At 43.6% G+C, this 26076-nt stretch overlaps 1 protein-coding gene across 4 annotated transcripts in view; it reads left to right on the top strand.

The window, feature by feature from the left end:
- The window catches only part of ASTN2 (astrotactin 2), a 939506-nt gene that overhangs the window by 573046 nt on the left and 340384 nt on the right, over positions 1 to 26076 (top strand). The gene's annotated exons all lie outside the window — the stretch shown is intronic.

Here is a 26076-nt window from a genome sequence, read left to right on the forward strand (position 1 = left end):
ATGAAGAAAGCGAACCCTGTTGCATCACAGGGCTGCGGTACCGCACAAAGAGCGCAAGCAAGGAGTCACAGAACTCTACCCCTAGACTCGGGATTAGAGTACAACTAGACCTCTTGCACTCGACACCGCAACTGGGGTGTCAGGGTAACCAAAATAATAATTTAGATGCACGGGAGTGCGTGCAGTGCCACTCTGGCGGACCCCACTAACCACCCAGGCTTGGGTAAGGAAAGCGCTGTGAAAGCGCACGGCGTCGCACTGGCGGTCACAGCAATCTGATGCTGTATTGTGTGTCACGTGCTGATGGCTAAGTTGGGCGCTAGATAGCAATCATCCACCTTACACGAGCAGTCATACACAAGGGAGGGGATGATTAATGAATGACTTTCACACATCAACACACACGTTTACAAGTATACACTAGCGCTTGGCCGTGCGGCCATGCAAACCTTTTATAGCTGCAGCAAGTACAGGACCTTCAAAGAAGGACCAATGGGAGGCTGCCACAGAAGTTGAGCACCTTCAGGACCTTCCTAGAGGACCAATGGGATTTGCTGCAGTATCTAAGGATGTGACCCTTGATCTTCAACGAGAGATCTTGCCCTGGGCATGCTCAGAAGGGGAAAAGCAGGACTTAGTCCCAAAAACGTCTGCTCGCCGCTGCCCAGTACTGGCTACAATGGCAGAAGCTGGAAAGGCAGCAGTAACCCTTTGCACAGAGTCAGACTGAGCAAGACGTAGGGACTGATGTCTCCGCTGAGCAGACTCCACTGCAGCTGGAGAAGAATGGGAGAACGCAGCGGAGATGGTTCGAGATTCCCCCTGTGCAGAGGCGGGAACTCGACACCTATCAATTAGGTATGCGTTCTATACGTAAAAAACACAAATTGGATAAATATGTGAAAAATAGATGTCAGAAGCTGTTTGGAGCTCTCCGATGAGTGATGTGAGAGGGGAAGAGTGATTTTGTGCACAAAGGGACGTCAGCACTCAGTTCCCCTGTTGTGTGAGTTTGCATGATCCGGTTCTCGAACTGTTGTAATTTCTAGACTTTTCCACTTAACATGGTTGACCAAGGCATATTTTGGAGATCAGACATGTCACTAACTGACTTGGATATAGGTGCAGAATTCATCTAAAGAAAAAGCAATTACTGAGCGCAGCCTTCAACCAAGGTTATACAGATTCTAAATCATTCCCGAATCTTAAAAAGTAATTAAATTTATTGACAGCACATTTCATACCGACCCCTCGGGTGACATATGTACAGCAGTAATACACATCATTTATATACAATGCAAGTACAGATTGCCATGTCCGGACCCACTGCGGGTCTCCTTTGAGGCTGTTGAATTTGGACACGTGAAGACTGCCTTGGACTTTTGTCTTTCATGTTGTCTTCTTAACTACTTTAGTTGGTGTTGCTGTAACGAGTAACGACTTCTATTTTGTATTGTTAGACCAATAAGTCACACTTTATTCTTCAAGTTTCCTTGGACCCAATCCATCAAAGCTCTTACTCTAGAATTCTGGCATAAGAGCTTTGAAAAATCACATCTTGGTACCGTGTTAGCCAGTAAAAGGTATCAACCACTGAGGACTCTCAATTCTAAATATTTTTGAAAGATCACAAAATTTCGGTGGAACTTGGAGTTGCACCTAAATTTTGCGACCATTGGTGTCTTCGCAACAGTTTCCACTTTCGGTGTATCGGAGATAGAATGGGGGCGTGGTGGGAGCATCTCATTCATGATGAGTTGTGGCATACCGTATGCCAGAAATCTCTTTCCAGTCTCTGGCTGGAGTGAGATCTCTGGTGTAGCACTAGGAGGTGCACGTCACTCATCATTTGTTCCAGGAATGGACCTCTTCATGAATCAGGAGCGCCTGACTCTAGCACACCCCTTCATCAAGACCAGCATGAACAATGCCAGTCTTGATTAATCAGATCCCTCATGTTTGAATCATATATCAGGAACAGGGGGGGTTATTATTGGGGAAGGGGGTTTCTTTGGGTGAGCGGGTCTCCTATTCAATTTGTTCTTCATTTATAGACAGTTATTCTCCACCCGTGCGACGCTTCTCTTTAAGTAATATTCGTTATTTCCTATCAAATAAATTGCGTATCTATGTTGTCAGTCTATTGGATGGAAAATTATATGTAACGTGAATACATTGAAATAATTTCTTACAATATTATCATTTAGTGTCCTTATTATAGATGTAAGTTTCCTAATTGGCCTATGAATCATTATCCTTTGAGCAGAGATGTCCTTCATGAACTCATTATCTGCTTTAAATACTGATTCAATTGGCATTCATTGAGTCTTTGGTGCTATATTTTCCATTAGACAAGCCATATAAAAACATGTAAAAATGTGAACATAGCACCAGAACCTGTTTCCTGGGCCAAAAATTGGTACTGGAATACAACCAATGCAACTAGCACGTTAAACAATATAGCCATGTAAATGGAGGAGGTATCTCATATATATATGAATTGACACTACCACTAAAGTGATGTCATATAGTTTTCAGTAAAGAAGAAAACATGGACAGATAATAAGTAATGTGGTATCAAAAAAAGAAAAAAAGTAATAAATAACTTTATGCAATAAAGTACCATGTGCATGGTCATCCAGGTAAATTGGTTCATAGCAAAAGCATCATATAGGAATGATGACCTCAAAGTGTGTCACCACAGGAGGTGGCTTCATCAGGGGTCATCAGGAAGCCACCTTCTTCAACGTGGGGTTGTCATTCCCTAATGATGCTTTTGCTATTTCCAAATAAGCCATAGAGAACAAAGGTCAAACTAATCAGATTTTACGGTTCCTTTATTTCCACCATATGGTCCCAGAGATGTGAGTATTTTAACTTGGTGATAACTTCTGTGGCCTTTACCAAGGGTATAGTTCTCACAGGATTATTTGGAAGCATGTCTGTAGGCTACTCTTTATAATTACCCTGTAAGCACTGCCCCCTTTTAATGACCCTAAACTCAGCACTAAATAAAAAGGCCCATATATCTGGACCCATATGTTGAATTTAGAAAAAAGAATCCTGAATACTTAGATACTTGGAGTGGAGGTGGGGGATGGAGAGTGAGCAGGAGAAAAAAGAGAGCAAAAACTGGACAGTTTTGTTCAGGTGATAGGTCCTCTTCAAAAGGACTTACATCCTCCTGGGAGATCTGGGGTTAGAAAATCACTATGTATTGTGAATTGCAGATCTTCCATTTAGCCGGTGTGTTTGTGTTTCATATTAAATGGATTTCATTTCCTTTGCTGCTGAAGAGGTTAATGACCTTTTCTATGCTGGATAGAAACTTGCAGCCATTACTGACCTGGTCATTTCCTCTCCCTTTTATATCTAGTTAGACCTTTTCGTACTTGCTAATGAAAGCTTTTCTTCCTAGCTCCTTGGAGACGCTGTGCTGAATTGCAGATTGTTGTTGCTACTAGAGATTGTTGCGTGCTGTTTTTGGGTGTATGCTATCATCATTATCCTATTCCCATATTTAGTTGGTACATACCTCTCCTTCCCTATATACCTCTGGACCTTTGATGAGTGTTTGTACGTCTGTTGCTTTCTGTGATCCCTGTCTGTCTTAGGCTGGTTTCACATTTACGGTGCTGTGCACTGCGGATGGCAGCGTACTTCATTCTTGCTTCCTCCGTGAAGCTCCACCTACTGCGGCCTGCATTGTCCTGCGTACCTATCTTTAACATTGGGTACGCAGGGACATGTGTTGTTTGCGGATGTGTCTGCACACGGCGCTTTGAGATGTGTGGCGACCGCATGGAAATGCAAAATTTAGCATTTCCATTCAGTCGCCACACAAATCGCCGCATGTAGACACATCTGCAAACAACACATGTCCCTGCGTACCCAATGTTAAAGATAGGTACGCAGGACAATGCAGGATGCAGGCGGCAGTAAGTGGAGCCTGGGTGGAGCTTCACGGAGGAAGCAAGGAGGAAGTATGCTGCCATCCGCAGTACACAGCAACGCAAGTGTGAAACCAACCTTACTTGTTGATGCACTAGCATTTCTGTCCCAGGCCTCCTGGGTGAGAGTGAGGGGACAGTTTAGGAAATAACTGGAGAACACTAAGGCTGGTGGCCCAAACCTTCTCCCCTTTCAAGGTACCTTTGGGAGCAGTAATAGTTAGGGCCCCAGTCCTAGGTGTCACGGCCACTCCTTCCGCTCATTCTTACCCGCTGCGGTGGGCTCCTCCTGCAGGCGCGGGTCCTCTCCTTCATTCTTCTCCACTCCCTGGTTCTCGTCGGGTGCGCGTGCGCACCGCCCACTCCAGCACTTCCTCTTTCTGATTTACAGGCGCTCTGTATCTCCTCTCTGTGATCCTGGAGGACCGTGACCCGGAAGTCCTCCAGCACTCCATGTATATAAGGCGATTCCTTCCTCTGCTCCTCGCCTGTCTGTCATTTGTGCTTCTGTGACTCAGGTACACCTTTGTCTTTGTACTGCCTGTTTTGAGTCTCCACTCTGTCCAGCCAGTTCAGCTTCTCTGTCTCTCCCAGGCTTCCTTGTCTCTTCGTCCAGTCCTCCCAGTGTCCTCTCCGTACTCTGTTAGTCTGGTGTCTCTGTCCTGTCCTGCTTCCTTTGTGTCTTCCCCTTCTCAGTGCTCCTTTGGTCTCGCCTGTACCCAGCTCTTACCTCCTACTACCTATCTCCGGGTTCCAGCTTCTGCGGCAATAGTCTCCCTTGGGTCTGCCCCTAACGCTCCCTGTATAGGGGGTGGCTTACCTGGTCAGCTCACCCTTGGGAGGTTCGTTGTCGTGGATCTGCGGGTCCACCCCAGATATTCCAAAAGATCTCAATAGGACTGCACTCGGATGGCATCTAAGTGCAGCCTGATTCTCACACTAGGGACGGTTCAAGACCCCTTTCCCTAATCATGAACAGTCACAGCGTGACAATAGGTCATAGAAAATTGAATAAAATTACGCCATGGTATCTGCAATCCGATGTCTTATTCCAGAGAAAGCCATATTTTTCTTAATATGTATATGAGCCATTAACATCTATGGGCCAGACATGGATCTCCCTAAGAATCTGCAATCAGAGTTTATTTTATATGAAAGGTGGCATTACCAGTGTGAAACAAGTAGATTAGGAGATGAGACTGTCAGTCATTACATTTCTCACACTGGTAACACGCCCTTTCATGTAAAATAAACTCTGGAGGCAGATTCTCAGAGAGATCTATGTCCAGCCCATAGATCTTAACAGCTCATTTTGATATTAAAGGGAACCTGTAAGCAGGATAGTGCACAGTAACCTACACACACTGTCACTTTGGCGCCGTTATACTGATTACAATGATACCTGGTGATGAAATAAGTCTTGTTGTTCTTGTGGAATCTTTATTTTCAGTTTTGAGTTAATGATATGCTCGTGCTCCGGGGCGGCCTGTGGGGGTCTTCATGTGGTGTTCTGATTAGGTATTCATCAGTATGGCTTCTGACAGGTCTCTGGTCCCTCACTAAACTGCCCCCTAGTTTATATAATGACAATTATATATATATATATATATATATATACCGTACAGACCAAAAGTTTGGACACACCCTCTCATGTAAACATTTTTCTGTATTTTCATGACTATGAAAATTGTACATTCACACTGAAGGCATCAAAACTATGAATTAACACATGTGGAATTATATACTTAACAAAAAAGTGTGAAGCAACTGAAATTATGTCTTATATTCTAGGTTCTTGGCATTCTCTTGATGAGCTTCAAGAGGTAGTCATAATTTCACTTGTGGTCTGTACTGTATATATATATACTGTATATATGAAACAAAAAGGAACCTTCTGCAGGCAAGCGGCAGCGGCGGCGCCTGTGCTGCAGCCTGATCACATTTGTAATGGGCAGTTAATTTTTTGTTATGATATACATCAATCTTAAAAAAAAAATCAGTCTGATTTTTTATGAATTAATGTATACTATAATACAATATAAACAACAACCACAAGACGGATTTCATCACCAGGTATCAGTGTAATCAGTATAACGGCACCGACCTGACACTCTCTGTAGGTTACTGTGCACAATCCTGCTGACAGGTTTCCTTTAAGAAAAATGTGGATTTCTCTAGAATAAGACATCGGATATCAGAAATCAAAGTGTCATTTTCTTCCTCCTCCTATGACCTACATGCCCATACAGACGGCTTAGGAGGGACGATTCTACTGACAGATTCCCTTTAAACTTGCTCATTGCATCCAAGTCAATAGGTTTGGGTGCTGCGGATATGTCAATATGTTGCTGTATATTACTGTTATCTGGATAATGTAATCAGTTTTATCCATTTGCAAGAAGCACAGATGATGCCTTTCACCCATAAGGCAAGAGAAAAAAAATAAAATAATTACGGAGGAAAATCTAAATTAGGCAAATCCTTAAAATTATCGGCATTAGGTATTCAGATTTTAGGTTTCAAACACTTCTCAAATTTGTTTCAATGCAATATTCATGTTTGTCAGAGATCACATTCTCCATCATCCATAATTTATTAATTACTAGATGAGAGATCTTGGTAGTACAGAAGATAATTAGCGGGAAGAGGTCTGTAAGCGTGTAGAAATGCTGGTGGAAAATGTTTCTGTGTTTCATGTATAGAAACTTTTTCAACTCTGCTTGTTGCCAATTAATGGAAACTTTCACAGATTATTTTGAGTATCTGAATGTCCCTCCTGCACTAGTGCCGCTCCCAGTTGTAGGTTTGTTACTTTCTATCATTTGAAAATACGAATATGCAAATTTTAAATGGTTAAAATTACAATATGATGGTCAAAACAATCAACTGTTATGAAGAATCCCCCTTATTCCCAATAATTTAGTGATTTTTTAATTCTATTGTTTACCGCTTATTGCCTATTCCACCGGTCACCTAGACAAACTATCAGAGGTGGCGGGTCTCTTACAAGCTGTTTTCTTTAGAGCTTGTAAGTGCTGCTCTGAAGTGAGCTGGATTATTGAATCTGGACAGTTTCAGGTCAACAGTGATCCTAGGTTGCAGAGGTAAAACTGCCACTCTTTGCAGCATGTGGGAATACATAGCTTACGGCTATCAGAAGAAAAACTTTCTTGCTTAGACTTTTAGGCTGAAACCTCTCCAGGTCATGTCCAACTGACTCAGATTGGTTCTAAAAATGGACATAAAATGTCCTGACCAAAAATAGATAAAAATTAGATCCAACACATGAATGAAAGATTCTTTTTTTTTTTTTAAATAAATAAAAATGTTTGAATGAGGCCTAAAGCTGATTAATTGCTGTTCAGGGTTTATCATTTTTTGTATTGACTTCTTTATGTAACAAACAAACAGCAAAGTTTACGGTATAAAAAGTGTTTGCCCCCTTCTTGATTTCCCATTCTTTTGCATGTTTGTCACACTTTAATGTTTCAGATCACCAAACAAATGTAAATATTATACAAAGATCACACAAGTAATCACAAAATGCAGGTTATGATCATGCCCTCCGGATGTGTGTTGTAACTGTGGGGACACGAGGGTCAGTGGGTGCTGTTGTCCACTGGCCTGGCTATCTTTATAAAGACCGCACGGGCCAGGGCTCATCCCACTGAGTGCCTGCACTACTCAGACAATGCAGGGTGAGGGTAACACACTGCGGTGATACTTTATTGGATCATCATCATATAGTACATTCCCACAAAGTGCAAAGATGGTGCAAATGACAGAGTCTCACCCTTCCGCTGGCTCGCCGGGGATTAGAACTGCCCCAACCATTAGCACCGCACTTTTGGCAAGCACCCACAGAGAGGAGGTAGCGGTAAGCTTAGGAACCTCACCGGGTACAATGAGGTATCTGTGCAAGGTAACAAAATTGTTCCAACCTGGGTTCCCCAAACATCTTTGTGGGTCCAGTGATGGGCAGTGGAGCAGATCTGTATTCCACCAGATGGAGCCGTGGTCCATGGGCTGATGTCCTGTAGAGTCTGTCTAGAGACAGAGGCAGACTTCTTTTGTATCCCACAGCTCTCATCCAGGACATTCTCCCACAAGATTAGGGGAAGGTAGGGGAGGTAAGCTGTTGTGTAGACTAGTATATTGCAGTGGGCCAATGCAATATGTAATCAGCAGGCATTGCACAAATTAACATACAACAAGGGTCAACAGACAGGCTAACATGGAGCCATGGCTCATGTCCCTTGACATACTGAACAAAGGAACAGCACCTCTGGCCTAATTAACAATAAATCACTCCCACACCAGTAGCCAGATTGACCCTGTGTCGTCTCATAAGGGAGGGGAAGCAGTGAGGAGCAGCTGCAACATCACACAGAATTACAGGTAGTGTGAGGGAGGAAAACACCACTATTTATGTTTTCCTAACAATTTATAAAGGTATGGCCATTGCAGTAACTTTTTATCTACCTGGAGTACCCCTTTAACCTTTTTTCAATCCACCCAATGGTTTAAACCTCATCAAGCCAGTTGGGCACTCTTCTTTGCTTCCTTTGATTTCAAGCTAAACTTCTATCCAGTGGAGAACAATGTTAGAGCAGATGCCCTATTTTGTTCTTTTTCTTTTAATGTGACTGATTCTGTGGAGGAGGCTCCTCACATCATAGATTCGGCCATTATTGTTGAAGCAGCTCTGTCTTCCAGATAGACATTTCTCCTAAGAAAACCTTTGTTCCTACTGCTAAGAGAATAATAATACTATCCTGGGAACACTAATCCAAGCTAACCGATAATGTGGGCAATTGAAAGTGTACTGGGCTAATTGCTCGCTGCTTTTGGTGGCCTTTGCTGGTCATGGATATTCAAAACTTTGTGACCACTTGGTCACAGTGTGCCGGGAAAAAGTTTCCCAGGAACAAGTCTATTGAACTCCCTCTGTAGGTTCCTTCCACCCCCTGACAACTTATGGCTATGAATGGCATCATGCCAGTCTCCGAGGGTTGCAACACCATCTGGGTTGTGGTGGACCGGTTCTCGATATGGCTCACTTTATTCTCTTAGTAGGCCTGCCTTCAGCCCCCAAATTTGCCACATAGTACTTCCAGCATCTGTTTCATTTCCATGGTCTCCCTCTCCATTGACCACAGAGTCCAATTTTGGAGGGCTTTTTGCAAGCTGCTGAATGTCAATCTGGGTTTCTCCTCCGCTTACCATCCACAAACCAATGAGCAAGTGGAAAGGGTTAATAAGACTCTCTAAAAATATCTTCGACACTCTGTGTCTGTCCTCCGGGGTGACTGGGAACAACTACTCCCCTGAGCGGAGTTCTCCTACAACTATGTTGGGGAGTCTTACGGAGCATTTTCATTCTTCATTGTTTACTCCCAGCATCAAGTGCCTTCTCCTATGCCTGCTTCTTCCATGGTACCAGCTGCTGATTCTTCTTTTGACGACTTCCTCTAGCAAGGTCATATCTTGGAAGAAGACTCGTGTGGACAGGAAGAGATGTTCGCCACCTCACTACCTACCTGGAGATAAGGTTTGACTGTCTTGACGGAATGTTCACCTGAAGGCGCCTTCCTACAAGTTTGCTCTTCCATATCTTGGCCCATTCAAAATCATCAGACAACTCAATCCAGTGACCTACAGTTTTCTACTTTCACCTAATCTATGGATCCCGAACTCCTGCCACGTCTCGCTCTTGAAGGCAGTGATCCTGACTCCTATCTCCAAGGTCCATACTCCTGTCTCTACTTCCATTCCTGAGCAGCCTTCAGATGTGTTTAGGAACCTGTGCTTCCCTCCCCAACATTGGACTGCCTAACTACGCTTTTGTTTTGCCCACCTGTATACCGTACCCGAGTCTCTGACCCTCTGATCAACTGCTGCAATCCCGAGACTGCAGTGCAGTGGTACTTGATGTTGACCGGCAGCCTAGCCTATTTTCACCATCAGGGGCTCTAGTGAATACCACGTAGACATTTATTCACACTCCTCCAGAAAAGCCTGGCCCGTAGTGCCATGAGTCCACACCCACCAGCGATACATGAGTCAATCTTTAGCAATACCTGAAACCGTTTTTATAATTGCAAGTTGCTTGCTTTTACAGCTATTATGAATTTATATAAAAAAAACCCCATACATTTACATTTGTGGGGTGAGTTATGTTTATAAAGCATACGACAAGTATCTGACAGTTCTCATTACCTTGAAGGGAATCTGTCACCAGGTTTTTTCTACCACACCTGAGATCAACATGATGTAGATCAGATATCACGATTCCAGCAATGAGTCACTCACTGGGCTGTATTTTTGATAAAATCATTGCTTTATCTGTTACAAATCTATCAGTGCTCTGACTGCTGAGCTCAGTGTAACCCCGACTACATCATTTATTGGCTACTTTCTGTGCATGCTGTGCATAGGCAGAAATCTGCCATCAGTGATGGGGGTAGAGCTGGACTACATCTCAGCATGTGATAATCTGCTAATAAAACAGTGATTTTATCAAAGCTACAGCGAGTAGCCCAGCAAGTGACAGATCACTGGAATCAGGCTCTCTGTCTCTACATTATGCTGCTTTAAATTAAATGGCAAAAACCTGGTGACAGATTCCCCGAGGATCCATGGAGTACTGCTAAGGCACTCCTATTAAAATAACATCAATCAATTCACCTAAGAATTAGTCTTTGGATTTAAAAATATTCCCTTGTTGTTTTCTATTTTTAATGACCCCTATAAATCTCCATTACAAGGTAATCCCCTAAACTCCTATGCAATAACTCAAGCAGAGCAAGTATCTTCAGATGTAATTAGAAATACAGAATGGTGCAGGACTACTAAACAAAATGTGGGCTAATGGGATTCACATTTGCATCCCATGGAGTTGCCTGCACTAAATGTCACCCAGCATGCTCATAGATATACGAAATAGACTCTATGCTGCATCTGCACATCAGAAACGATTGGTGGTGATGTACCATGGTGCATGTATTGTGCATGTGCTCCAACTACACATCAGAAAGGATTCGTAACGTCTGCCTGTGGCCACAGGCATAAAAGGCTACCTCGGGCAGACTTGGCACAAGCTACTCCATCTGGCAGACTCCAGAGAAATCCCAATACCCTTTAACCCCTGTACAGGGATCTGGTTTATAATAGGACCCCGTGGAATGCTACCATGGAAGGGCTGCTGTCCAGGGGCAGGAATGGTCGCCAAGCAAGGTCAGAGCCAAGAGGTCACATCAAGGACAAAATCAGGATCCGTAAGAATAGTTAGAAACAGGAATATACTAAATTAAACAGGTGACGCACACCAAACCAGGGGAACACCAAGCTATATCTGGCAGCTTCCAGCAGTAAGCCTAAGTAGGGTGTGGTGCTCTCCAATTGGCTGCAGCGGGGAGCTGATAACTCCAGCCGGAAATACACACACCCATACTGCCAGATTCATGGCACTGCAGGTCCCAGCTACTCTAACTTTAGAGGCTAGACGGAGCACGCCTTCCAGAGCTTCTGGTTCTGACATTTGTATCAACAGCGCCACCTGCAGAGTGAATATGGCAGCTCCTGGTGGCAGAAGTAGAAGTCACAGGTTCAGGTTCTGGTGGAGATGTGACAGTATTGATGGTGATGTATAGTGGTGTATGTATTGTGGGTGTGCTCCAGATACACATCAGAAAGTATTGGTTGTGGTGTATTTAGTGGTCAACGCGAGCAGGAGACCATAATGACAGCTGCCTTCAGCAGGTGGATGGCGCCTAAAGTTAGCACAAACTGTTCTGCTTGTTCCCAGGCTCTGGTACGTATCACAGGGACACATGAATGGCACAGGGATGTCAAAGACGGACAGAAAACGGACACTGATGTAACATGGATCTCATTCGTACATACAGATGGCACATGGACATGGATCTCATGAGTACTGGCTTTTCCTCTAGAGTAATAATAAGGACATGAGAAGGAAGCCTAAGAAAGTAAACAAGAGAGAAGATGAGTATAGTTGATGCCTAGCTATATAATTGCAGGCAAACACCGCCATCTGCTGGTCAAAGGAGAAAGTGAAAGTAAAGGAAGAATTACAGTAGTAGGAACTTAATAGTGGGAACCTATTTTCCGACACGAAGGGTTTAAAGACGACACCAGGTCAGATAACAACTGGCTTATACATGAGTCATTGTCCCAGAAAGATGGTGGAGGAGGGGGAGCGGCGGGTCACAGAGGTAGGAGATGGTAGCTGTGGCTGTAACTGTGCCCGCCGCTAAAGTGAAATGAATATTCACTGCGCTGGCAGTGAATATTCATTTCTCTTAAAGAGCGCACAGTTACGGCCGCAGCCACTGGCTTTCAGCACACATCCTACTTACCTTCCCTGCGTGCCTTCGCTGCATCTCGTTCTGTGCCAGCAGCTCTTCCGGCTGAGTGATCACGTGTCCCCCGCTCATTAAGGTAATGAATATTCACCTCTCCATTCCCATAAGCATGGAGTGAATATTCATTACCTTAATGAGCCAGGACACATGATCGCTCGACTGGAAGAGCTGCAGGCATGGAAAGAGATGCAGCAAGGGTGCGCAGGGAAGGTAAGTAGGATGTGTGTGTTTTTTTTTAATAGGAGCCATGTATACTAGGATAGGGGATAAGAAGCCATGCATACAATGATAGGGGATAAGGAGACATGCATACAGGGATGGGGAGCCATGCATACAAGGACAGGATGGGGAGCCATGCATACAAGGACAGGATGAGTTGCCATGCATACAATGATAGGGGATAAGGAGACATGCATACAGGGATGGGGAGCCATGCATACAAGGACAGGATGGGGAGCCATGCATACAAGGACAGGGATGGAGAGCCATGCATACAAGGACAAGGATTGGGAGCCATGCATACCAGAATAAGGGATGATGGGACGATGCATACCCGGCTTATACTCGAGTCAATAAGTTTTCCCAGTTTTTCATGTCAAAATTAGGTGCCTTGGCTTATACTCGAGTATATACGGTAAGTTCATTGAATTTATTCAGGACAGTGTGTACCATCACCCTATTGTCTGTCTCTAACTCATATTGAATGGTATTGAATATGTTTATGAGGCTTAGAGCACCCCCATCTGGGAAACTGACAGGAGCAATATGAATATCTAATTATCTATTGGAGATAAATACTACCTGTAGTGCACTGTACAGCAGGGGCGGCTTAGGAATATAAAGGGCAGCCACCGACGTGCAGGGGCAACATAATATGTAAACTTAGGGTGCCAGCCTCTGCTGACAGGTAGGGACTCCTGTAGGGAGCAATAGGGTGCAATAGTTTGCACTTATCTCCTGGTGAAGAGTTTAGTAAAGTCATTGGAATACAATCCTGATAATGGATAATGCGTATTGTAATTACACACACTAATATCTGATGATAACGAGAGTTTATTAATGTTTTTTCAACTTGGTAATAATAAAAGTTATATTTTAGAGGTCCATCCTCCTCTCTGGTTTGCAATCTAATTGGGCCTCGCTCATTATACAATTTTTTGTTTTTTCTTTAATCGTAATGGCAGGTCAATTTCAGCATTTCGTGAATATGGTAAAAAAACAACCTCAAGAAACAATTGGGGAATTGCACTTCCCATTTTCCAGTATACTATATGTTAAAACCAATGGTGTCGTTCAAAAGTAAAACTCATCCCGCAAAAAACAAGCCCTCACATGGCCATACTGACGGAAAAATTAAAAAGTTATAACTCTGGGAAGAAGGGGAGCTAAAAACAGAAATGCAAAAACGGAGATACCCCTGATCTTTAAGGGGTTAAGATGTCCCCTGCTGTTCTAAAAACTTTTCTCCCCCTTTTTCACATTTAGTTGGTGGTAGGGGGGTCTTCCTTTTCTTGACTCTGGCGCATTCTCAAATGTTATAGTTGATTGTAACGTTTTGAATGCATAATAGAAATGTTAAAGAACCCGCTGAAGAGAAGTTTCATCAATCCCATCAAAAATGCCGTATAATGATAAAAAAAAATATACTCATTTTACAGTCCCTCGTTGCTACTCTTCCAGAGCCTCCTTGGTCAGTCTCTGTACTTGTTCAGCCTGGCCGGACATGTGATTGTTTCAGCCAATCACTGGCTGCAGAACTTACAGGGAGCCCGGCAGCATTGGTACATGAACACTTTAAAGAGAATCTGTCAGGAGGTTTCTGCTATTTAAGCTGAGAGCAGCATAATATAGTGCAGGAGAGGCCGATTCCAGGGATGTGTCACTTACTAGGATATGTGTTGTAGTTTCAATACAATCAGAACTTATCACTGCAGGACTAGGTCTCACGTGCCAGGCAGTCCAGCTAATCTGTATAACCCCACCCTCACCACTGATTGTCAGCTTTCTCTGTACACTGTCAGCAAGCTGCCAATCAATGGTGTGGGCGGAGTTATACACAGCTCAGCAATCTAAGCACTGTTACAACTACAACAGAGAAAACATGGATTGTATCAAAACTTCAGCAAGTAGCCCAGTAGGTGACATATTGCTGGAATCCAGGTCTCTTTCCTTACCCCATACTACTCTCAGAACAAACCTGCTGATAGAGTCCTGTTAAGTCATAATTGGTTCTTTTCATGCCTCCCTTAACCCCTTAATCCCATATGATGTACTATCCCGTCAAAGTGACCTGGGACTTAATTCCCAGTGACGGGATAGTACGTCATAGCGATCGGCCGCGCTCACGGGGGGAGCGCGGCCGATCGCGGCCGGGTGTCAGCTGACTATCGCAGCTGACATCCGGCACTATGTGACAGGAGAGGTCACGGACCGCTCCCGGCACATTAACCCCCGGCACACTGCGATCAAACATGATCGCAGTGTTCCGGCGGTACAGGGAAGCATCGCGCAGGGAGGGGGCTCCCTGCGTGCTTCCCTGAGACGATCGGTACAAGGAGATGTGCTCACCTTGTACCAAGCGTCTCCTCCCTGCAGGCCCCGGATCCAAAATGGCTGTGGGGCTACTTCCGGGTCCTGCAGGGAGGTGGCTTACCAGCGCCTGCTCAGAGCAAGCGCTGGTAAGCCTGCAGCCCTGCATGTCAGATCGCTGATCTGACACAGTGCTCTGCAAAGTGTCAGATCAGCGATCTGTCACTATACAGTGATCTCCCCCCTGGGACAAAGTAAAAAAGTATTAAAAAAAAAAAAAATGTGTAAAAAAAAAAATAATAATTCCTAAATAAAGAAAAAAAAATATCGTTCCCATAAATACATTTCTTTATCTAAATAAAAAAAACAATAAAAGTACACATATTTAGTATCACCGCGTCCGTAACGACCCGACCTATAAAACTGTCCCACTAGTTAACCCCTTCATTGAACACCGTAAAAAAAAAACCGAGGCAAAAAACAACGCTTTATTATCATACCGCCGAACAAAAAGTGGAATAACACGCAATCAAAAAGACCGATATAAATAACCATGGTACCGCTGAAAACGTCATCTTGTCTCGCAAAAAAAGAGCTGCCACACAGCATCATCAGCAAAAAAATAAAAAAGTTATAGTCCTCAAAATAAAGCGATGCAAAAATAATTAATTTTTCTATAAAATAGTATAAAAGCGCCAAAACATAAAAAAATTATGTAAATGAGGTATCGCTGTAATCATCCTGACCCAAAGAATAAAACTGCTTTATCCATTTTACCAAACGTGGAACGGTATAAGCGCCCCCCCCCCCCCAAAAGAAATTCATGAATAGCAGGTTTTTGGTCATTCTGCCTCACAAAAATCGGAATAAAAAGTGATCAAAAAATGTCACGTGCCCAAAATGTTACTAATAAAAACGTCAACTCGTCCCGCAAAAAACAAGACCTCACATGACTCTGTGGACCAAAATATGGAAAAATTACAGGTCTCAAAATGTGGTAACGCAAAAACTATTTTTTGCAATAAAAAACATCTTTTAGTGTGTGACAGCTGCCAATCATAAAAATCTGCTAAAAAAACCCGCTATAAAAGTAAATTAAACCCCCCTTCATCACCCCCTTAGTTAGGGAAACATAAAAAAATTTAAAAAATGTATTTATTTCCATTTTCCCATTAGGGTTAGGGCTAGGGTTAGGGCTAGGATTGGTGCTAGGGTTAGGGCTAAAGTTAGAGTTAGGGTTGGGGCTAAAGTTAGGGTTGGGGCTAAAGTTAGGGCTTGGATTACATTTACTGTTGGGATTAGGGTTAGGGGTGTGTCAGGGTTAGGGGTGTGGTTAGGGTTATGGTTGGGATTATGGGTTGTGATTGGGATAGGGTTTCAGGTAGAATTGGGGAGTTTGCACTGTTTAGGCACATCAGGGCTCTCCAAACACGACATGGCGTCCGATCTCAATTCCAGCCAATTCTGTGTTGAAAAAGTAAAACAGTTCTCCTTCCCTTCCGAGCTCTCCCGTGCCCCAAAACAGGGGTTTACCCCAACATATGGGGTATCAGCTGTCATGATCTCTGCAGGCAGAGATCATAGCAAGCCTATAGAGGGACAAGCTCTCGGAAGATGGAACTATACTGACCATGAACTAAGCCTGCCGCGCAACTAGAAATAGCCAGGTAGCATTTCCTATTTATCGCTAGATGCCCAGCTCTGGCCTAAGACCTAAATAGCTAGCAGAGGGAAATATAAGACCTGGCTCACCTCTAGAGAAATATTTCCAAAGAAGACAGTAGCCCCCCACATATAATGACGGTGAGTTCAGATGAAACAACAAACGCAGCAGGAAAATAGTCTTAGCAAATTTGAGGTCCGCTTACTAGATAGCAGAAGACAGATAGTATACTTTCATGGTCAGCAAAAAAACACTAACAAAACACCATCCAGAGATTACCTTAAACTCTGGCATTAACTCATAACGCCAGAGTAGCAATCCCTGATCAACGAGAGCTTTCCAGACACAGTAACAAAACTTCAGCTGTGAACTGGAACAAATAGGCAAAACAAAACAAGGACAAAAGTCCAACTTATCTAGTAGTAGTCTAGAAGCAGGAACAAGCACTGAGAGGCATCAGATAACATTGTTGACCGGCAAGAAACCACCAGAGAAATGAGCTTAAATAGCGACACCCACTACTGATGGAACCAGGTGAAACAGGAAAGAGGATGACAAGTCCAATTCCACAAGCGGCCACCGGGGGAGCCCAGAATCCAAATTCACAACAGTACCCCCCCCTCAAGGAGGGGGCACCGAACCCTCACCAGATCCACCAGGGCGACCAGGATGAGCCCTATGGAAGGCACAAGGCCTAATGACGGAGCAGTCGGAACCTTTCTGCGACAACACTGCCCCAGCTCCGATCTCCGAAGCGTCAACCTCAACCTGAAAAGGCAGATTCACATCAGGCTGACGCAACACAGGGGCAGAGGCAAAACGGCGCTTAAGCTCCTGAAAGGCCTCTACAGCATGAGGGGACCAATTAGCAACATCAGCGCCTTGTCTGGTCAAATCAGTCAGTGGTTTAACGACATCCGAAAAACCAGCAATAAATCGGCGGTAAAAGTTGGCAAAGCCCAAAAATCTCTGAAGACCCTTAAGAGAGGAGGGCTGAGTCCAGTCACAAATAGCTTGCACCTTGACGGGATCCATCTCAATGGAAGAGGGAGAAAAAATATACCCCAAAAAGGAAATTTTCTGGACCCCAAAAACGCACTTAGACCCCTTCACACATAAAGAATTAGACCGCAGAACCTGAAAAACTCTCCTGACCTGCTGGACATGAGAGTCCCAGTCATCAGAAAAAATCAGAATATCATCCAGATATATTATCATAAATTTATCCAGAAAATCGCGGAAGATATCATGCATAAAAGACTGGAAAACTGAAGGGGCATTAGAAAGACCAAAAGGCATGACCAAATACTCAAAGTGGCCCTCGGGCGTATTAAATGCGGTCTTCCACTCATCCCCCTGCCTGATCCGCACCAAATTATACGCCCCACGAAGATCAATTTTAGAGAACCACTTAGCACCCTCTATACGAGCAAACAAATCAGTAAGCAATGGCAATGGGTATTGATACTTAACAGTGATCTTATTCAGAAGCCGATAATCAATACATGGTCTCAAAGAGCCGTCTTTTTTTGAGACAAAGAAAAACCCAGCTCCCAAGGGAGAAGAAGATGGACGAATATGTCCCTTTTCCAAAGACTCCTTTATATATTCCCGCATAGCAGCATGTTCCGGCACAGACAAATTAAACAAACGACCCTTTGGATATTTACAACCCGGTATCAAATCTATGGCACAATCGCACTCACGGTGCGGAGGTAACGACCCAAGCTTGGGTTCGTCAAAGACGTCTTGATAATCAGAGAGGAACTCAGGGACTTCAGAGGGAATGGACGACGAAATAGAAACCAAAGGTACGTCCCCATGAATACCCTTACATCCCCAGCTCAACACAGACATTGCTCTCCAGTCCAAGACTGGGTTGTGAGACTGCAACCATGGCAATCCCAGTACCAAATCGTCATGTAAATTATACAGCACCAGGAAACGAATAATCTCCTGGTGATCCGGATTGATACGCATGGTTACTTGTGTCCAGTATTGTGGTTTATTATTAGCCAATGGGGTGGAGTCAATCCCCTTCAGAGGAATAAGAGTCTCCAAAGGCTCTAAATCAAAACCACAACGATTGGCAAAGGACCAATCCATAAGACTCAGAGCGGCGCCAGAGTCAACATAGGCGTCCGTGGCAATGGATGACAAAGAGCAAATCAGGGTTACAGACAAAATAAACTTAGACTGAATGGTGCCAATGGAAACAGACTTATCAAGCTTCTTTGTACGCCTAGAGCATGCCGATATAACATGAGTAGAATCCCCACAATAGAAACACAATCCATTCTTCCGTCTAAAATTCTGTCGCTCGCTCCTGGACAGAATTCTATCACACTGCATACTTTCTGGCGTCTTTTCCATAGACACCGCCAGATGGTGCACCGGTTTGCGCTCCCGCAGACGCCTATCAATCTGAATAGCCATTGTCATGGACTCATTCAGACCTGCAGGCAAAGGGAACCCCACCATAACATCCTTAATGGCATCAGAGAGACCTTCTCTGAAAGTTGCCGCCAAGGCGCACTCATTCCACTGAGTAAGCACAGACCATTTACGGAATTTTTGGCAGAAAACTTCAGCTTCGTCTTGCCCCTGAGATAGTGCCATCAAAGTTTTTTCTGCCTGAAGTTCCAAATGAGGTTCCTCATAAAGCAAGCCCAAGGCCAGAAAAAACGCATCCACATCGCATAACGCAGGATCCCCTGCTGGCAATGAGAAGGCCCAATCTTGAGGGTCACCCCTGAGCAAGGAAATCACAATCCTAACCTGCTGAGCAGGGTCTCCAGCTGAACGAGACTTCAGGGACAAATAAAGCTTACAATTATTTCGGAAATTCTGGAAGCTAGCTCTATTCCCTGTGAAGAACTCCGGCAAAGGAATTCTCGGCTCAGATACCGGAGCATGTACCACAAAATCTTGTAAATTTTGTACTTTCGTGATGAGATTATTCAAACCCGCAGTTACACTCTGGAGATCCATTATTGTCAGGTGCACACAGAGCATACAGAGATTAGGAGGAGAGAGAGAAAAAAGACTGCAGCAAGGCAGACTGGAGGAAAAAAAAAAAAAAAAAAATTCCAGCAGACTTCTTATAACTCTCCTTTCTAAACCTGGGTCTTTAACACTTTAGGGTCCGGCCGGTCAAACTGTCATGATCTCTGCAGGCAGAGATCATAGCAAGCCTATAGAGGGACAAGCTCTCGGAAGATGGAACTATACTGACCATGAACTAAGCCTGCCGCGCAACTAGAAATAGCCAGGTAGCATTTCCTATTTATCGCTAGATGCCCAGCTCTGGCCTAAGACCTAAATAGCTAGCAGAGGGAAATATAAGACCTGGCTCACCTCTAGAGAAATATTTCCAAAGAAGACAGTAGCCCCCCACATATAATGACGGTGAGTTCAGATGAAACAACAAACGCAGCAGGAAAATAGTCTTAGCAAATTTGAGGTCCGCTTACTAGATAGCAGAAGACAGATAGTATACTTTCATGGTCAGCAAAAAAACACTAACAAAACACCATCCAGAGATTACCTTAAACTCTGGCATTAACTCATAACGCCAGAGTAGCAATCCCTGATCAACGAGAGCTTTCCAGACACAGTAACAAAACTTCAGCTGTGAACTGGAACAAATAGGCAAAACAAAACAAGGACAAAAGTCCAACTTATCTAGTAGTAGTCTAGAAGCAGGAACAAGCACTGAGAGGCATCAGATAACATTGTTGACCGGCAAGAAACCACCAGAGAAATGAGCTTAAATAGCGACACCCACTACTGATGGAACCAGGTGAAACAGGAAAGAGGATGACAAGTCCAATTCCACAAGCGGCCACCGGGGGAGCCCAGAATCCAAATTCACAACAATCAGCATACTCAGGACAAATTGGACAACAACTATTGGGGTCCAATTTCTCTTGTTACCCTTGGGAAAATAAAAACTTGGGGGGCTAAAAAAACATTTTTGTGGGAAAAAAATAATTTTTATTTTCACGACTCTGCGTTATAAACTGTAGTGAAACACTTCGGGGTTCAAAGTTCTCACAACACATCTAGATAAGTTCCTTGGGGGGTCTAGTTTCCAATATGGGGTCACTTGTGGGGGATTTCTACTGTTTAGGTGCATCAGGGGCTCTGCAAATGCAACGTGACGCCTGCAGACCAATCCATCTAAGTCTGCATTCCAAATGGCGCTCCTTCCCTTCAGAGCTCTGGCATGAGCCCAAACGGTGGTTCCCCTTCACATATGGGTTATCAGCGTACTCCGGACAAATTGGACAACAACTGTTGGGGTCCAATTTCTCCTGTTACCATTTGAAAAATACAAAACGGGGCTAAAAAATAATTTTTGTGGAAAAAAATAATTTTTATTTTCACGGCTCTGCGTTATAAACTGTAGTGAAACACTTGGAGGTTCAAAGTTCTCACAACACATCTAGATAAGTTCCCTGGGGGGTCTAGTTTCCAAAATGGTGTCACTTTTGGGGGATTTCTACTGTTTAGGTGCATCAGGGGCTCTGTAAATGCAACGTGACGCCTGCAGACCAATCCATCTAAGTCTGCATTCCAAATGGCGCTCCTTCCCTTCCGAGCTCTGTCATGCATCCAAACGGTGGTTCCCCCCCCACATATGGGGTATCAGCATACTCAGGACAAATTAGATAACAACTTTTGGCGTCCAATTTCTCCTGTTACCCTTTGAAAAATACAAAACAGGGGGCTAAATAATAATTTTTGTGAAAAAAAAAATGATTTTTTTATTTTCACGGCTCTGCATTATTAACTGTAGTGAAACACTTGGAGGTTCAAAGTTCTCACAACACATCTAGATAAGTTCCTTGGGGTGTCTAGTTTCCAAAATAGTGTCACTTGTGGGGGGTTTCTACTGTTTAGATGCATCAGGGGCTCTGCAAATGCAACGTGATGCCTGCAGACCAATCCATCTAAGTCTGCATTCCAAATGGCACTCCTTCCCTTCCGAGTTCTGCCATGTGCCCAAACGGTGGTTCCCCTTCACATATGGGTTATCAGCGTACTCCGGACAAATTGGACAACAACTGTTGGGGTCCAATTTCTCCTGTTACCATTTGAAAAATACAAAACGGGGCTAAAAAATAATTTTTGTGGAAAAAAATAATTTTTATTTTTACGACTCTGCGTTATAAACTGTAGTGAAACACTTGGAGGTTCAAAGTTCTCACAACACATCTAGATAAGTTCCTTGAGGGGTCTAGTTTCCAAAATGGTGTCACTTTTGGGGGATTTCTACTGTTTAGGTGCATCAGGGGCTCTGCAAATGCAACGTGACGCCTGCAGACCAATCCATCTAAGTCTGCATTCCAAATGGCGCTCCTTCCCTTCCGAGTTCTGCCATGTGCCCAAACGGTGGTTCCCCCCCACATATGGGGTATCAGCGTACTCAGGACAAATTGGATAACAACTTTTGGGGTCGAATTTCTCCTGTTACCCTTGGGAAAATACAAAACTGGGGGCTAAAAATAATTGTTGTGGGGGAAAAAAATAATTTTTATTTTCACGGCTCTGCGTTATAAACTGTAGTGAAACACTTGGGGGTTCAAAGCTGTCAAACCACATCAAGATAAGTTCCTTAGGGGGTCTACTTTCCAAAATGTTGTCACTTGTGGGGAGTTTCAATGTTTAGGCACATCAAGGGCTCTCCAAACGTGACATGGTGTCCCATCTCAATTCCAGTCAATTTTGCATTGAAAAGTCAAATGGCGCTCCTTCCCTTCCGAGCTCTGATATGCGACCAAACAGTCGTTTACCCCCACATATCAGGTATCGGCGTACTCAGGACAAATGGCACAACAACTTTTGGGGTCCAATTTCTTCTCTTACCCTTGGAAAAATAAAAAATTTGGGGCGAAAAGATCATATTTGTGAAAAAATATGATTTTTTATTTTGACGGCTCTGCATTATAAACCTCTGTGAAGTACTTGGCGGGTCAAAGTGCTCACCACACTTCTAGATACAGTTGTGGCCAAAATTATTGACACCCTTGCAATTCTGTCAGATAATACTCAGTTTCTTCCTGAAAATGATTGCAAACACAAATTCTTTGGTATTATTATCTTCATTTAATTTGTCTTAAATGAAAAAACACAAAAGAGAATGAAGCAAAAAGCAAAACATTGATCATTTCACACAAAACTCCAAAAATGGGCCAGACAAAAGTATTGGCACCCTCAGCCTAATACTGGGTTGCACAACCTTTAGCCAAAATAACTGCGACCAACCGCTTCTGGTAACCATCAATGAGTTTCTTACAATGCTCTGCTGGAATTTTAGACCATTCTTCTTTGGCAAACTGCTCCAGGTCCCTGATATTTGAAGGGTGCCTTCTCCAAACTGCCATTTTTTGATCTCTCCACAGGTGTTCTATGGGATTCAGGTCTGGACTCATTGCTGGCCACCTTAGAAGTCTCCAGTGCTTTCTCTCAAACCATTTTCTAGTGCTTTTTGAAGTGTGTTTTGGGTCATTGTCCTGCTGGAAGACCCATGACCTCTGAGGGAGACCCAGCTTTCTCACACTGGGCCCTACATTATGCTGCAAAATTTGTTGGTAGTCTTCAGACTTCATAATGCCATGCACACGGTCAAGCAGTCCAGTGCCAGAGGCAGCAAAGCAACCTCAAAACATCATGGAACCTCCGCCATGTTTGACTGTAGGGACCGTGTTCTTTTCTTTGAATGCCTCTTTTTTTCTCCTGTAAACTCTATGTTGATGCCTTTGCCCAAAAAGCTCTACTTTTGTCTCATCTGACCAGAGAACATTCTTCCAAAACATTTTAGGCTTTTTCAGGTAAGTTTTGGCAAACTCCAGCCTGGCTTTTTTATGGCTCGGGGTAAGAAGTGGGATCTTCCTGGGTCTCCTACCATACAGTCCCTTCTCATTCAGATGCCGACGGATAGTACGGGTTGACACTGTTGTACCCTCAGACTGCAGGGCAGCTTGAACTTGTTTGGATGTTAGTCGAGGTTCTTTATCCAACATCCGCACAATCTTGCGTTGAAATCTCTTGTCAATTTTTCTTTTCCGTCAACATCTAGGGAGGTTAGCCACAGTGCCATGGGCTTTAAACTTCTTGATGACACTGTACACGGTAGACACAGGAACATTCAGGTCTTTGGAGATGGACTTGTAGCCTTGAGATTGCTCATGCTTCCTCACAATTTGGTTTCTCAAGTCCTCAGACAGTTCTTTGGTCTTCTTTCTTTTCTCCATGCTCAATGTGGTACACACAAGGACACAGGACAGAGGTTGAGTCAACTTTAATCCATGTCAACTGGCTGCAAGTGTGATTTAGTTATTGCCAACACCTGTTAGGTGCCACAGGTATAGGTACCTTCACACTGACCAACTTTCCAATGATAACGATAGCGATCCGTGACGTTGCAGCGTCCTGGATAGCGATATCATTGTGTTTGACACGCAGCAGCGATCTGGATCCTGATGTGATATCGTTGGTCGGAGCTTAAAGTCCAGAACTTTATTTGGTCGTCAGATCGGTGTGTATCGTTGTGTTTGACAGCAAAAGCAACGATGCCAGCAATGTTTTACAATGGTAACCAGGGTAAATATCGGGTTACTAAGCACAGGGCCGCGCTTAGTAACCCGATATTTACCCTGGTTACCATTGTAAAAGTAAAAAAAAAAACACTACATACTCACCTTCTGATGTCTGTCACGTCTCCCGGCGTCCGCGCTGCTGCTCAGAGCTTCCTGCACTGAATGTGTCAGTGCCGGCCATAAAGCAAAGCACAGCGGTGATGTCACCGCTCTGCTTTAGGGCCGGCGCTTACACAGTGCAGGGAAGCAGACGTCGGGGGACCCGACAGACACCGGAATGTAAGTATGTAGTGTTTGGTTTTTTTTACATTTACACTGGTAACCAGGGTAAACTTCGGGTTACTAAGCGCGGCCCTGCGCTTAGTAACCCGATGTTTACCCTGATTACCCGGGGACTTCGGCATCGTTGGTCGCTGGAGAGCTGTCTGTGTGACAGCTCTCCAGCGACCACACAACGACGAAACAGCGACGCTGCAGCGATCGGCATCGTTGTCTATATCGCTGCAGCGTCGCTTAATGTGACGGTACCTTAAGTTACAGGTGCTGTTAATTACACAAATTAGAGAAGCATCACATGATTTTTCGAACAGTGAAAATACTTTTGTCCACCCCCTTTTTTATGTTTGGTGTGGAATTATATCCAATTTGGCTTTAAGACAAATTAAATGAAGATAATAAATAATTTGTGTTTGCAATCATTTTCAGGAAGAAACTGAGTATTATCTGACAGAATTGCAGGGGTGTCAATACTTTTGACCACAACTGTAAGTTCCTTAGGGGGTCTACTTTCCAAAATGGTGTCATTTGTGGGGGGTTTCAATGTTTAGGCACATCAGGGGCTCTCCAAACGCAACATGGCGTCCCATCTCAATTCCAGTCAATTTTGCATTGAAAAGTCAAATGGTGCTCCTTCCCTTCCGAGCCCTGCCATGGGCCCAAACAGTGGTTTACCCCCACATATAGGGTATCGGCGTACTCAGAACAAATGGCACAATAACTTTTGGGGTCCAATTTCTTCTCTTACCCTTGAGAAAATAAAAAATTGGGGGCGAAAAGATCATATTTGTGAAAAAATATGATTTTTTATTTTTACGGCTCTGCATTATAAACCTCTGTGAAGCACTTGGTGGGTTAAAGTGCTCACCACACATCTAGATAAGTTCCTTAGGGGGTCTACTTTCCACAATGGTGTCACTTTTGGGGGGTTTCAATGTTTAGGCACATCAGGGGCTCTCCAAACGCAACATGGCGCCCCATCTCAATTCCAGTCAATTTTGCATTGAAAAGTCAAATGGCGCTCCTTCCCTTCCGAGCTCTGCCATGCACCCAAACAGTGGTTTACCCCCACATATGGGGTATCAGCGTACTCAGAACAAATTGTACAACAACTTTTGGGGTCCATTTTCTCCTGTTACCCTTGGTGAAATAAAACAAATTGGAACTGAAGTAAATTTTTTGTGAAAAAAAGTTAAATGTTCATTTTTTTTTAAACATTCCAAAAATTCCTGTAAAACACCTGAAGGGTTAATAAACTTCTTGAATGTAGTTTTTTGGGCACCTTGAGGGGTGCAATTTTTAGAATGGTATCACACTTGGTTATTTTCTATCAAATAGACCCCTCAAAATGACTTCAAATGTGATGTTGTCCCTAAAAAATATTGGTGTTGTAAAAATGAGAAATTGCTGGTCAACTTTTAACCCTTATAACTCCCTAACAAAAAAAAAATGTTGGTTCCAAAATTGTGCTGATGTAAAGTAGACATGTGGGAAATGTTACTTATTAATTATTTTGTGTGACATATCTCTGTGATTTAAGGGCATAAAAATTCAAAGTTAGAAAATTGCAAAATTGCTAAATTTTCAAAATTTTCGCCAAATTTCCGTTTTTTTTTTCACAAATAAACGCAAGTTATATCGAATAAATTTTACCACTATCATGAAGTACA

The sequence above is a fragment of the Ranitomeya variabilis genome, chromosome 2 (genome assembly GCF_051348905.1).
Source record: "Ranitomeya variabilis isolate aRanVar5 chromosome 2, aRanVar5.hap1, whole genome shotgun sequence".
NCBI classification, from domain to species: Eukaryota; Metazoa; Chordata; class Amphibia; order Anura; family Dendrobatidae; genus Ranitomeya; species Ranitomeya variabilis.